General features: G+C 43.4%; 1 protein-coding gene across 2 annotated transcripts in view; it reads right to left on the minus strand.

Annotated features, from left to right (window-relative positions):
• Window positions 1–12,823, minus strand: part of PLEKHF2 (pleckstrin homology and FYVE domain containing 2) — a 33,799-nt gene extending 20,976 nt beyond the window's left edge. The window contains exon 1 of one of the 2 annotated variants that reach the window (XM_005445387.4): window positions 11,790–12,823. The gene's annotated coding sequence lies outside the window, so the exon portion shown is untranslated. Of the gene's footprint in view, window positions 1–2,264; window positions 2,418–11,789 lie in introns of those variants that run through there. The other variant, XM_055706545.1, reaches the window with a different exon arrangement.
• Between the last annotated feature and the right edge of the window lie 249 nt (window positions 12,824–13,072).

The raw sequence follows: 13,072 nt of genomic DNA on the forward strand, positions 1-13,072 counted from the left end.
CACCAAAAATGCTGCAAGTGTAACAAAACCAGTGTTTGTACCCTGCTTCTATTGCCCTCACTTGGCTCTTGGAGAGGTAAAGGAGCTGTACCAAGCTCTGTCATATCATGCCTCACCTGAAACTTGCAGTTCAACCTCTCATTACTGCTCTGAAACCTTCCTGCACCCACTAATAGCAACAGTGAAACCTAAGCCACCATGCCATTTGAATATTAAGACCATTTTGCCAATGATATATTTTTGTAAACTAAATGCCATCAAGATGTTAGGGGTAGATCTTCTGCTAGTCCAGGGATGTATGTAATACTAGAGTTAAGTCTTATCCCATTATTTAAGGGAAACGGGACACAGCTCTTGCTAAAGAATTACTTCATCACTGCATCTAATGAAAACTTGCTTCTAGGTGAAAAGACACTGCTCTGTCTCTCTCCAGAGGGTATGACAGAAGAAACTTATCCAGCTTCTCCAACTCCAAATTTCTACTCACTGGTTTTCATTTAGCGTTTGAGGGACTTTCTCTATGTGGGTTTCTATACACAGCAAAACTCAAGACACTTCCAAAAGCACATGGCCAATTTGCATTCAGAAGCAAGATTTTGGGATTCAAGCTCACAACACTCCACTATCACTGCTGTTTTCAACATTAAGCAGCACAGCACTAAAACACCTGGGAAATTGTTAAACGCAGCTGATACACATGAGATTTAACTACCCAGGGATTCTTATTTCCCACTTGATTAGTCAACAGTATTTAGATTATATAGGTTAAAAGCAAGAACACTGCCTTCTGGACTAAATAACCAATTCCCTTCTGCATGTCGATGACTGCACACAAAGCACATCATCTGCAGGCCCTCAGCACCAATTACGCTGCCATCATTAAACACACCCCTTCTTTCAGATAGCCATCCCTAAAATAACGCAACAGTCTTAGAACTTGAAAGCCAAATATTTAAGTTCTCTTTATTTCAGGAAAGAGGAATCAGCAACCTCAGTTCTGAAACCGATTCCAGTGTTGTGGGTTTGATTTTTAGACTCGCTTTGCCTACTGTATTAACCTTGTTCGAAGTTAAGCTGTCAGGCACCTTGCAGCCTCAGATGCAGTGTCTGCCAAACCAGCATCAACCCCCACGGTAACCACTCCGCACACTGGACAGCCCGAGTTAGGATCCAATAATGCTTCTGGAACCACTCTTATCAATTCAACCACGTGACAGGCAAAGGAGTCCTCGATCTCTGGTTAAGGACATATAACAGGTCATTTTGGTTACCAACAACTATTGCACTCGTGTTTCACATCCAGGCTGGAGCTACAGCCGTTTCTCTTAGAGGGGACAAAGACGACACTGAGATGTGCTGCTCTGCAGACTCGCTCGTTGCTTTTTTGCTGCGATGAGCAGTTTTGCCATTTATAAATATCAGTGTCTATGCACACAGCATTTCAGATCAGGCAAGAGGAAAAACACGTGTCCGCCTTTCCCTCAACCGCTTTCAGACAACAGCTAAAGCGCCTTATATATCTGAAGCGGACCAGTCACGTTCCTCTCCACAAAATACGCGAGTCTCACAGAAGAAAATAGCACCGTAAGCTCGCAGCCGCACCGCTCGCGGTTCCGCTGCCTTTTATTATTTTTTATTTTTTCTAACCACAGCATCAGGACTTTTCAGGCGACTGGCTTGCGAGGAGTTTCGGCGGGAGAGCGAGGGGTCTCCCCGCGGCGGGCGGGCGGCGGGTGCCGGCCGCGGGAGGAAGCGCCCTCCGCCCCGTCCCGTCCCGTCCCGCCGCCGCCCGGGCCTCGGCGCCAGTCACGAGTTGGGGAGCTCCAGGCGCTTATGTAACACCGCGGGGCCGCTGTCATTGTTGTCCCACCCCACCCCGAAGGCGAACTCGTTTCCAAGGCCCCGCAACTCCCTCGGCGCCCGGGGACGAGCCAGCGCCCGCCGCCGCCACCGTCCCTTTCCTCCCCGGCTCCCTCCCGCCCCACCGCCTCCCTCCCGGCGGGAAGCGGCCGTGGCCCCGCGGGCGGCCGGGAGCGCCCCAGCCCCGCGGCGGGACAGCCCCGCTCAGCGGCCGCCGGCGCCGCCTCCCACCGGGCGAAGCTCCTTCCCCGCCAGGCAGCCCCCGGCTCCCAACATGGCCGCGGAAAAGCGGCCGGAGCCCCGGCGGGGAAGGGCTCCGCCAGGAAAGTTTCCCTCTTCCTCCCCGACCGGCCCCGGCGGCCGAACCCCGCCACCTGGGACGCGGCCGGCACCGCGCTGCTCACCCGGCGCGCTCCGCTCCGGCTGCCGCCCCCAGCGCCCGCCTGCCGACAGCCCCGCTCCCCGCGCTGCCGCGGTCATACACCCCGCCGCCGGGGGACGGGCTCCCGGACACCACCCGCGCGGGGCGGGACCGCCGCCATCTTGGGAGGAGCCGGGCGGCGGGAAGCGCTGAGGCGGCGGGAAGCGCTGAGGCGGCGGCGCCGTCCGCCCGGCCGGCCTGGCCCGAAGGGCCGCCCTGCGTGGGGAGAGCCGGGGAGGGCCCGGCCCTTCGCGACCCACGAGTGGCACCTCGTGGAAGAGGGACCCTCAGGACACGAGAGCATTACCTTACTGAGTTTTTTTAAAGAACCCGTATTTCCATTCTTTGGGCACCGTCCCAGGTCCATCCATGGCTCCAGACATTTTCTCCCAGAAGTAAATAAGGATGGTCATGTTTTTCATTACCTCTCCCTCCACAAGCCCTTTATAGCACATGGAAGGAAGTTATTAACATGTTTTAGTTTGAAGAGTTACTGGCCAGGTTGGGGAAACTATGATCAGGTCGTCTGGTATAACTCCCACCAGAAACGCTGCCTGGGCCGGGTCAGGGATGCGAGGAGCCCCTTCCCTCCTCCCCATGGCCATTTTCAGTGTCTCCAGACAGAGCAGCAGATCCGCAGTTAACTGGTCCTTCTAACATTTCCAGGCGTCGATGGGCACCACCAGAGTGGGAGGGTGTTTTGGGGAGCCATGGAGCGGGACAGAAGAGGACACAGCTCCGCTGCTCCCATGGTAGCACCAGGCACTGCTGTGGTGCCACTCCAGTGGCCAAGTCTGTGCTCTGGAAAATGGCCCGAGGGGCTTTTTTTTTCCAAGAAAGTTTCACTTACATGCAATATAGCAGGGTTTTGTTTTCCAAATTTCACATTATTGAGCAATAGCACGGTTGGCTTTTCAGAGAGGAAAAAAATAAGAGTAGTTAGGTGGTGGGGCTTTCCAGTGGTAACAGTGAACCCACTGGAGTTTCCGACTTTCATCTGAAATTTTTATCCCAGCTCAGACAGGGACACGGGTAGGTAAGAGCTGCATCATGGAGCTGGGTCCCTCCTGCAGTGGGAGAGGGAGACAGGGAAGCGAGCAGGAGGACATGGAGGGCTGAGCATGCTTGTCCTCCCACTCCAAAGCTTGGCCTGGCTGTCTGCTTCCCCATTCAAATCCACCCAGCGTTCAGCCCGAGCTGGGTCTGTTGAAGGACAGAAATGTGACAGACGTGGCTTCTGGATGTGGAACACATCGAAAAGCTTCTGTGTGGGGGTGTGACAAGTGACATGGACAGCTGTAAAAGACCACTAACATAGATTCAGACATGTTCCCAGCCCCGTGAGTGAATTTCCTACGGAACCAAAGCAAGCAGAGCTGCTGAACCCACATCTCTTCTGCAAGGACAGATCTGACCTCTTCCAGTGGACCCTGATGAAGAGCCAATGAATGGTGCTAAGCAGGAAGCGCCTGGTGAAGGAGAGCAAATCTCCCACCAAGACAAGAAACCCATGGCAAGCCACTTGGATTCTAAGCAGAAAGCAAGCAATAGTTAGAAAACCAAGCATGCATGAAGAACATTTTTTATTCTTTTTTTTTTCTTTCTTTCTCTAAACAGTATTGTGGTAGCTTTGTAAGCCCTGATGTAGACCCATGTATGTTGCCTGTCAACCACAACTTTATTTTTTTAGAGCATTTCTGCAAAATATATGAGGGTTTTTTTTCCACTCGTAACTTCCTCACTCTTTTCTGGTATCTGTTCATTTTTTTGTAGACAGAAATAGGTGAAAAAAATAATTTTAAAAAAACCAATAAAAGCTTCATAATGGTCAAAAGAGGCCACTCTTCTTGAAACTCAATAGCAGCCGTAGGTGGGGTTTGACGTCCACTTAACTATGTGCCCTGTCCCCAACAGTGACCACTAGCGGAGGCTTAAGAAAAACAAGTAAAAATAGCACAATTACGTATTTATCTCATTAACTGAGCTTCTAATACGTCTTCTTTTGGGGGGTGAAGGAGGAATGTGGGTTTCACGTGATAGAGGTTGCAATTAACATGATCCTTAATAGACACCAGCCAATAACGAATCCCTAAATTAATCTCATTCTTTTTTTCATAACAGGTGTTGATTTATTTATTCTTTTGAAATTCATTAGTCAATGATGGAATGATTCATAATTTCAAAATAAATTGGAATATATATTATCTATAAATATATATGTTACAAAAATTTTGCCATCATCTATTTCTGTTCATTTAATAGGATCCAGCAAACCTAAGAGTATATTTTGTATTTGGAAAATTGTTACACCTGCTTGCTTACCTTTGAGCAGTTAGCTTTTGGCAAACCCACCACAGCCCACTAACCAGCTGACCAGAGCCAAAGATGAACCGTGGAAACTTGCCGTTAATAATTTCTGAACACCCTGGTTCTCTAAACAGAACTCAGGTCAACAAGTATTTTACCTTCGGTTGGGCCAGCATGGGGTTAGAATTTTACTCTTGGCATAGGGAAAAAAAATGTTGTTAGTAGCAAACAGATCACAGTTGCAATGGAAATAGCTGAGTGACAAATAGAGATTCTCACACCGTTTTTATGGAAATCTATTTAACACTCATAAAATTTATATATGATGGTTCTTACTTTCCATGTAACATTTATGAGAAGAGGCAGTCAAAAGAACATAACTCGATAATTGGCTTTAAGCATTTCCCTTTAAAAATAAAAACGTGTAAATGTATGGACTTTTTTTTTTCTGTGAAAATGCACATTTGCGTCTCTCATATTATAAACAACATGTCCAATAAAAGAGGACCATCTGTAATTTTATATAATTTAAAAATATTTTGTCAAGTTTATGTTAGTAATATGAATTTCTGGCTGTTAGATATCTTCAAAAAAAAATTGTTGCAAAGGTTTTGCAAGTTGCATTAAAATTACATATACTGTTGCATAATGAAGAGCTTGCACCGATGTATTATTATGAGAGCCGGTATCTGTGCATGTACAATAGAAACTAAACTTGGGAACTCAGATTCCAGACTGCAGATTGATTCCCAGCCTCTCTGGGATAAAATTGCTTAAGTGTGTTCTGTAAATTTAGCCCCAAGCTGTGAACTTGAATTCAGATGGTTATCTGTAGGTTTTTTCTGTTTTTGATTGAGCTGTGTCCACGTACAACCATACCAGAGTTTAACATTTTAACCTCCCTTAACAGCTAAATTGCAAATTGCTAGGTTATTTTTGAAGTGAGACCAAGATAACCTACAATACAGTGCTTTTTCTTTCTGCCCCTTGGGTGTAGATACCATACAGACGAGACTCAGCAATAACCATTTAACACAGCGCTCAACATTTTATCAGAATTTATTTTATGTAATAATTTAACAATATTTTAACAGAAAGACTCAAACCAAGCTCATTTTCTGATGGATCGCTTCTCTGACACTGACAGAAAGGGATTGCTGGTTTTGACACAGTAAGCATTTTTGCTTACCATCTGTATATCCAAAATCCCTTTGGAACTATCTGAGGGCAGTTTCTGATCAGCCAAGGGAAAACTAACAAAATCCACTGTTTGTGCTCTGAGTTTTCATATGATGAGAATTCATCATAACCAAGAGGTTGCACTCATTGTATACCTAAGATATGAAAGAATTTGGCAAAGAAGTAGCTACAAGAAGCACGGCCTTTCCCTAGAAATGATGTTTATAATAGAAAATCATATAAACATAAAACAACCTTTTATTTAATGGTGTTCATTCCATTTTTGTTGCAGAAACTCAGTTCTCTTCCAAATAGCGTTCTTTTTCCTCAGTTTCCACAGCCCAACTGCTAGCCATCGGCTTGAAAAGAAAGGGCACAGAAGCTGAACCAGAAATAACTCTTCATTTCCTGGGAATGGATGTGTCTCGTTCTGTCCCTGCAAGTATTCGTGTAGTTTTAAACTTTCGCTTTCATTAAATAATCCACAATGCTGAATTCTAAACTTGCATAGCTGAAAGCAAAAGATGATTCTCTACTCCTTATTAGAAATTAATCTGATAAGATAGATTATTTTTTTAAGGCAAAAACTACAATAGGTGCTAAGTTTTGTACCTTTTTGGCTTTCCAAGTGCTCTAAAGGCATAAAATTTTTGCAGTTCAAAGCATATTACCTTACTAAAAGTTTAGACTGTAAGATTTGTGAAGTATAACAAATCATATTAGTCTGGCTTTGTGGAGGGTTCTACAAAACACAGAAGGAGTACAGTCCCACGTGTTCATTTCTGAATAAACCGTTCACCAAAATTTGGAATTCCATCCTTAAAACTCTCCTGGCCAGAGCTGTGGTTTAAGAGGGTGAACTCCTGTGCTCAGCTTGGGCAGTAACAAGCAATAGCTCAATTAAGAAAGCGCAGATGGACAAATTTTCAGGATGCTTTTACATGTCCTGACATTAGAAGATGACAAACAGATGTTAAGCTATACGTGAATCTCTCAGGATTTTTAAGCAATAGCATCTGACTGTGCACTGGCAGGGAAGGAGTTTCAGACCTCCATCCCTCTAGGAACAGTTTGCAACGAAGTTACCCAATGGACTGAGGCCTAAATCCACATCTTAAAGGCACATAAATGCCTACTTCCCACCCTCAGAAGCAGACACCAGAGCTTGCTGCTCTCCTCTTGCAGGTGACAAATGGAACAGCCAGGCCTGTCCCAGTCCATCTCACCTCTTACAAACACATCGTGAATCTTCTGCTGCATCATGGAACAACTCCTGTGGGAAAAGCTGTCACACAAATCAGCCTGTTGACATCCCCGATAGCTTCAGGTTAGCTGTCTCCTGGTGGATATGGCACCTTTCTGCATGATGAGGCCTTGGAAGTGCTACAAGGAAGCTGAGTTGGAGTCTCCGTTCCTGGGTTCCTGGGATGCCCATGAAGGACAGCAGCCACGGCTGTGTTTTGTGGAAACCCAGCTGTACTGTTCTGTCCTTGGCTTGCTGAGGGGCTCAAGAGGACTCAGTAGAAGGACACTGTATATCCAGAGCCTGTACGATGTGGTGATGAGAGAAACACCAGACTGCCCATACTGGGACAGCTCTGAGCCGGCCCACAGACACTGCTGCAAGCACCTTGAAAGATAGGGGTCTGTAAAGATTAGTGGCAGCTGTTGGCCAGCAGTTATCTGCACTGTGATTTTAGGGTGAATTTCTCCTCTGCCTCACATTAGTTGCTCATGTCCTTCACTCACACTACACAAAAAGCAGTATAGGCAGGCAGGCAGATTTCATGCAACTTCTGTAGCTACAGTTCAGACCTCATTTCCAACCATCGCATCTGTTATGAAGCCCCTTATACATGCCCACTGTTGGCCCAGCCCTCCTTTGGAGGGAGTTTGGTTCTAGGGGGAACTTTGTTGAAGGAATGTGGTCTTTCTGACACTGAAGAAGCCCAAGTGTTATACCTTAAAGTGGTTTTCTTTCCCTTTCATTTAATTTTATGCTTATTTAAGCATGGCAATCTAAATAGGCACGGATGTCTGAGACCACAGTGTTTTGCTCTGCCCCGGGTAACTAAAGATGTGAAATTACAAAATCTAAGCTTTCACATGTCAGCCTTAACTGATTATTTTCAATAATAGGTCAAGGAACAGCATCTAAATACACTGGCGAAACGACACACATGCTCTGAATTTTTATGCTTTTGTGATTTTGTTTTTTTAAAAAAAAAAACTATAGACTGAGACAAGTCTAAACAATCTCCCCATCCTAGCCCCAACATTTTGGCTTTGATTCTCCAGAGCACTGTGATTCTGATGTAGAATACCGTACAAGATAATCAGCATACAAAATTTCTCATCCCTACCACAGCCCCTCTCTCACTGACACAGACTAAAGACCAAGCAGTAGCAGGCAGCAAACATGATGGCAGTCACTGTAGCCCTGAGAGTCATCTGTGGATGCATTGCCCTCCTTGCTCCACTGGCACCCCAATACGATTTAAAACATCCTTTATCTTGCTTCAGAATTATCCTGGGGAAAAACTGAAAGCAAAAATCATTTTGAGTCCTTTCTGCCATCTTCCTAACCTATATTAAATTAAAAATTCCAAATCTCTGACAGTAATAAAAAAAACCCTGTTATTTAATGCGTAATATAATCCATTTATGCACAACATTTCATCCATAAAATGGGTAACTGGATGGCTACAGTTGATTCTGCTAATAGATGGACTGGTACTTTAATTACCTCCCAGGGTCCCTTTCAGCCCTATTTTTATGATGCTGTACTGAATATCTGAGTGGAATCATCAAGATGTTTGCGTAACAGATCTGTATGCCCAATCGACCCGATTCGTTCCCGCTAAGGTACTGCCCGCAGGGAAAAGCAAACAGAAGACACGCATTTGTGGCTATTTGGAAAAAGGAGATCTTTCAACCTATTAAGTTGTCAGTGAATATGATGGTTAAGCAGGCATGCCGATTTATTAGGTGCTTAAAGAGAAAAAATATGTTTAGGCTGATGAACTACAACTAAGGTAATTTAATAAAAGGACAAATTAGAAAAATGCCCTGCATTGTCACACACTGTCTACCTGCAGCTTGAAATAAGCTGTGGATTTTCTGCATTATGTACAACAACAAAAAAGGATTTCTGGTTTTAGGCAAATCCCAGCCTTCTGGATAGTGACTGACAGTTACACCTTTACATATTTATTTATTTATTATTCCTTTGCAGTCTTTAGATAAATAAAACAGAAAGTCTGAATGGCCTGAGTAAGAAGGGAGTGCACTCAGCCTGAAACACACAGATCAAAATAATCCTGTTCCAGACAGCAGTTCTTGGATAGCTGCTCCTAGACCTTACAGCAGGTTATACAGGCGTAGCTACCACTTAGAAGTTGTCTTCTACTGCTGACTCGACAAAAAACCCTTAACCACTTAATATTGCACAATTAAAAGGTTTCAGAATTCCCCCCTCTAGTATGAAGAAAGAAACCCAGCATCCTTCTTTAAAGACTCCCAGCTTTTTTATCCATGAAACAGAAAAGCACATCTATCCTCCCTTTCTGACTTTGTGCAGATACAGAGGGGCCTATCCTAGAACAGGGAATCTAAAATATCCAGATTGAGCCATATAACTTGCCCCTGTTGGAGCAGAGTGCTGAACACCATTTGCTTCAGCTGAGAACACACACTGGTGAATTATTATCTGCAGCCTGTCTATAAAGGCAAATACCAATCAATGTATAGCCTGAAGCATTTTAAAGGACTGCTTGTATATATATTTTGTTCTGATTTACGTATCTGTGGCTGTTATCTATCACAATTTTTTACTGGATCAGCTTCAACAGATTCAAAGTGGTTGAGGGTCAGCCACACTTCAAAAAAAAAAATCCTGTAGACTTAGAGCAAAATTCATGAAAGTTGGAAAAAAGGTGGAGATGTTTTGACAACTGAAAGACAAACAGTTTTGACAATGCACAACTGCCACCGGCAAACACAATGGAAAACAGGTTCCGAGAACATTCAGCATAACACTGTATCCCTTTCTAAATCCTTTTTTAACTAAACCTTTGTAGTTCTTACCCTGGCATCAGAGCAGTAAGAAAAAAAATCCTCACTATTCTGGCAGCCTGCTCATAATCATCTAAAAGGTTCCTCTTGTATCTTCCTTTGCAAAACATGACAAAACTGCACAGCCCTCCCCTTCTGCAGTATAGCAGTTCCTATGTTTATGGCTGGAAAGGATTTTCTGTTATTGTTGAAGGGTTTGATACTGGAGAGGGCCCAAATAAGATGCCAATATTCAGATGCTATGCTATGAGGGAAACAGAGATGACCTGTAGGATGAATTTCTCAAAAGCAATGACTGAGATTTTTGCATTTTTCCTTGAATTTTCTTTTACTAAGACTCTTGTATAGCTAAGTGGGAAACCAATTAAACTGCAAGATCCCCAGGCATGTGAAGTCTGATGTGTTTCAGTTCATTCAGGACTTTTGATCCCATAGCTGTTACTTACCATGGACAAAATACTACCATCTGTTACAGGACCAATACAATTCTTATGTTTTGCTAATTTAAACCTCCAAGTCTAAGTGGAAAGAGACTCTGGAACAGACTCCAGTGAACTGCTGCTCTGAAGAAAAAAATGGAGATACAATTCTGTGCTTAACCAAAAGCAAGCAAGACAATGATCAAAGATGAGAAAACACATAAGGTCACTGAGGAGGATACCTGCAAAGCTGCTGCTTTACACGAACCAGGGTAATTAGACATAGAAATTTTATTCAAATATGTAATTAGCAGCTAGCAACAGATTTGCTAGTTGCTTTTCTGATAGCAATAAGCAGTAAGTTAGCACCAATATAAGAAAATATTTTGTCACATCAGGAAAAAAAAATAATCCACCAAACCAATCTCCAAAAAGGAGAAATAGGACAAATTTTTGTTGAATGTAGAATTATAAATTATCAGAACTGATGAATGGAATTTCTTATATGGCACCAATTGCTATTGAGAAATAAAAGGAGATAATACTAGCAAAAGCAGACAAATTAACTTGTTTGACAAGTATTGAATGCTTGCACTCACAACATTGTCCCTAAGGACAGAATCAGGCATGGCCATCCAAGAGAGCTGTTCCCCTGAAGGATACAAAGGAGACATAAATTACTTATTCAAGCAGCCTCCTGTCACTTGCAATTCAAAGTACTGCTTTACTTTCTGAGGGTACCCAAAACTCTCTTGTGACTGAAGTCATAACTTGAATTTATTTATTCCATATCCTGTTTACTAATTCCCTGAGAAGTCCCTCTCACTATACTAACCATTCACCGCATCACAGGGCTTCTTTTCTACACTAGAACAAATCAGCCCTTCCATTGATGCCTTTGTAAGCACATTGTCAAATTTTTTCCACTTCAACACCGAAGCAAAGCGCTGGCCTTGTGGCCTGGAAGCAAGATATCACTGTAGCAACTCGATGTACTGGTGATACTGCGTGGTTTCCCTTCTCTTCCTCCTTACTGTACTGCGCCCCTGCCAAAAGTTAACTTTACAGGAGAGCGACTGCTTCTGAGGGGACAGACAGGGCTGCCTCTATTGTCCTGACTCAGCACGCTCAGAACAAGACAAGGACCAACTGCAGAAAGAGACATTTGTAACGCTTTCTCCAGAACACAAAATAAACAGGGCGAATACGCAGCTGGCCTGGTAGCAGCGACAGAGCCTAAGCCTTTGCTCTTCATTTGGCAGGAAGAGCTGCGATGCCGGCATGGGAAGGAAATATTTCCTTTTCACCAGACCTCTTTGCCACATTCAAACCCACCAATGGTAAGATACAGCAGCTGACTTGAAAAGTGGACAGAGCCTGCGAAGATTTTACTTTTAGAAAACAGCCAGTATACTCTTGATGCAGTATACACAGATTTTTCTAGGTTCGTTATCAACCTTGATTATCACACCTCTAGTAATACAGAAACAGAGATCTTGAGCTGAACAATTCAAAGAGAAATGTCTTACCCGTGAATAGGAAACTGCAGAATTAACCATGATCTGTATCACAAACCGACTTCAAACACGTAAAATAAAATCAATAAATGAAGGATTGAATGTTGGGTTCCTAAGATTTCTACCATGCTGATAGTTTCTGTGATTAAAAAAACCACCAATCCTGTTCTCAGAAATTCATTACGTAGCATTGTACACTAAAATACAGGATGCTGTTATACAACCAAGCATTTGGGGAGATTAACCCCGATTAAAAAAACCATAAAAATCTCTGGGAAAAGCTGCTATTTAAAAGAACAAGATCAGAATAAACTACCGGATTTGTGCAACTGAATCAAGCTGCATGTTAGGAATTATTATTTCACCAAATAACAAATCAGACAAAAATATTTACCTTGATCCTAAGAGATGCTGAGTACAAAGCTCCTGGTAATTTCCCACCAAAAAACCAGAGCACTATATCTTTACAGAGAGGGCGGACTAAAATGACCCGGAACATTCAGGAATATGTTTCTTCATAGTACTGTAGAAAAGGAGTTCAGCTTTGTAATGACAGCCGTGGGCAACAACAGAGAGACAAGAGGCCAGGAGGAAGATACAGCCCAGCTAAGCATAGAGCTGAGCTGGAGATGAAAACTGTGTAAGGGTTCTCTTCCTACACTGTAAAGCTCTCCTCCTACTACCTATAGTAACATCAATGCTCAATCTCAGCATGCAATTAGTTTCTGTACTACAGCTCTATTGCACCATTCTGAAACTCTACATAAACATTAACTACATAATTAAAACAGCTAAAGCTGTTCCTGACAGTTTTCTTGCATTCAAATACACGTGCTCATTCTTCCAACTATGAAGCATCATTACTACTTGCGAGAAGTCTGCTCCTTGCACTGAACAGAACTGCTTAGCTGATTTAGAAGGCATCTACTGTAACTGCTTTTGGGCACAAAGCAAGCAGTCTTTTTTTTCTTTTTCTTTTTTTTCAGTGAAGTGTCAGAACTGTCAAAAGTATCCATTAGCACAGAATTTGTCCAAGAAGAATTCTGTCATACTGCTGTTACTACAGGAAAGACAAGAAAAGTAATCTCAGACAAGGACATATGACTTGGCAGACATGTGAAGCAGAGGTATCAGCCTAATATTTCAAGAACAAACAACTACTGCCAGCAAGCTGACAGCTACAGTTCATGCGCATCTGCTGTTTCCCATGAGCTCCACTTTGCAGAAGTGTGAAGTTCGACACTTAACAATTCTATCAAGATAAGACATTAAAGAAAAAACTCAGCACACTGAAC

The sequence above is a fragment of the Falco cherrug genome, chromosome 3 (genome assembly GCF_023634085.1).
Source record: "Falco cherrug isolate bFalChe1 chromosome 3, bFalChe1.pri, whole genome shotgun sequence".
Lineage (NCBI taxonomy): Eukaryota > Metazoa > Chordata > Aves > Falconiformes > Falconidae > Falco > Falco cherrug.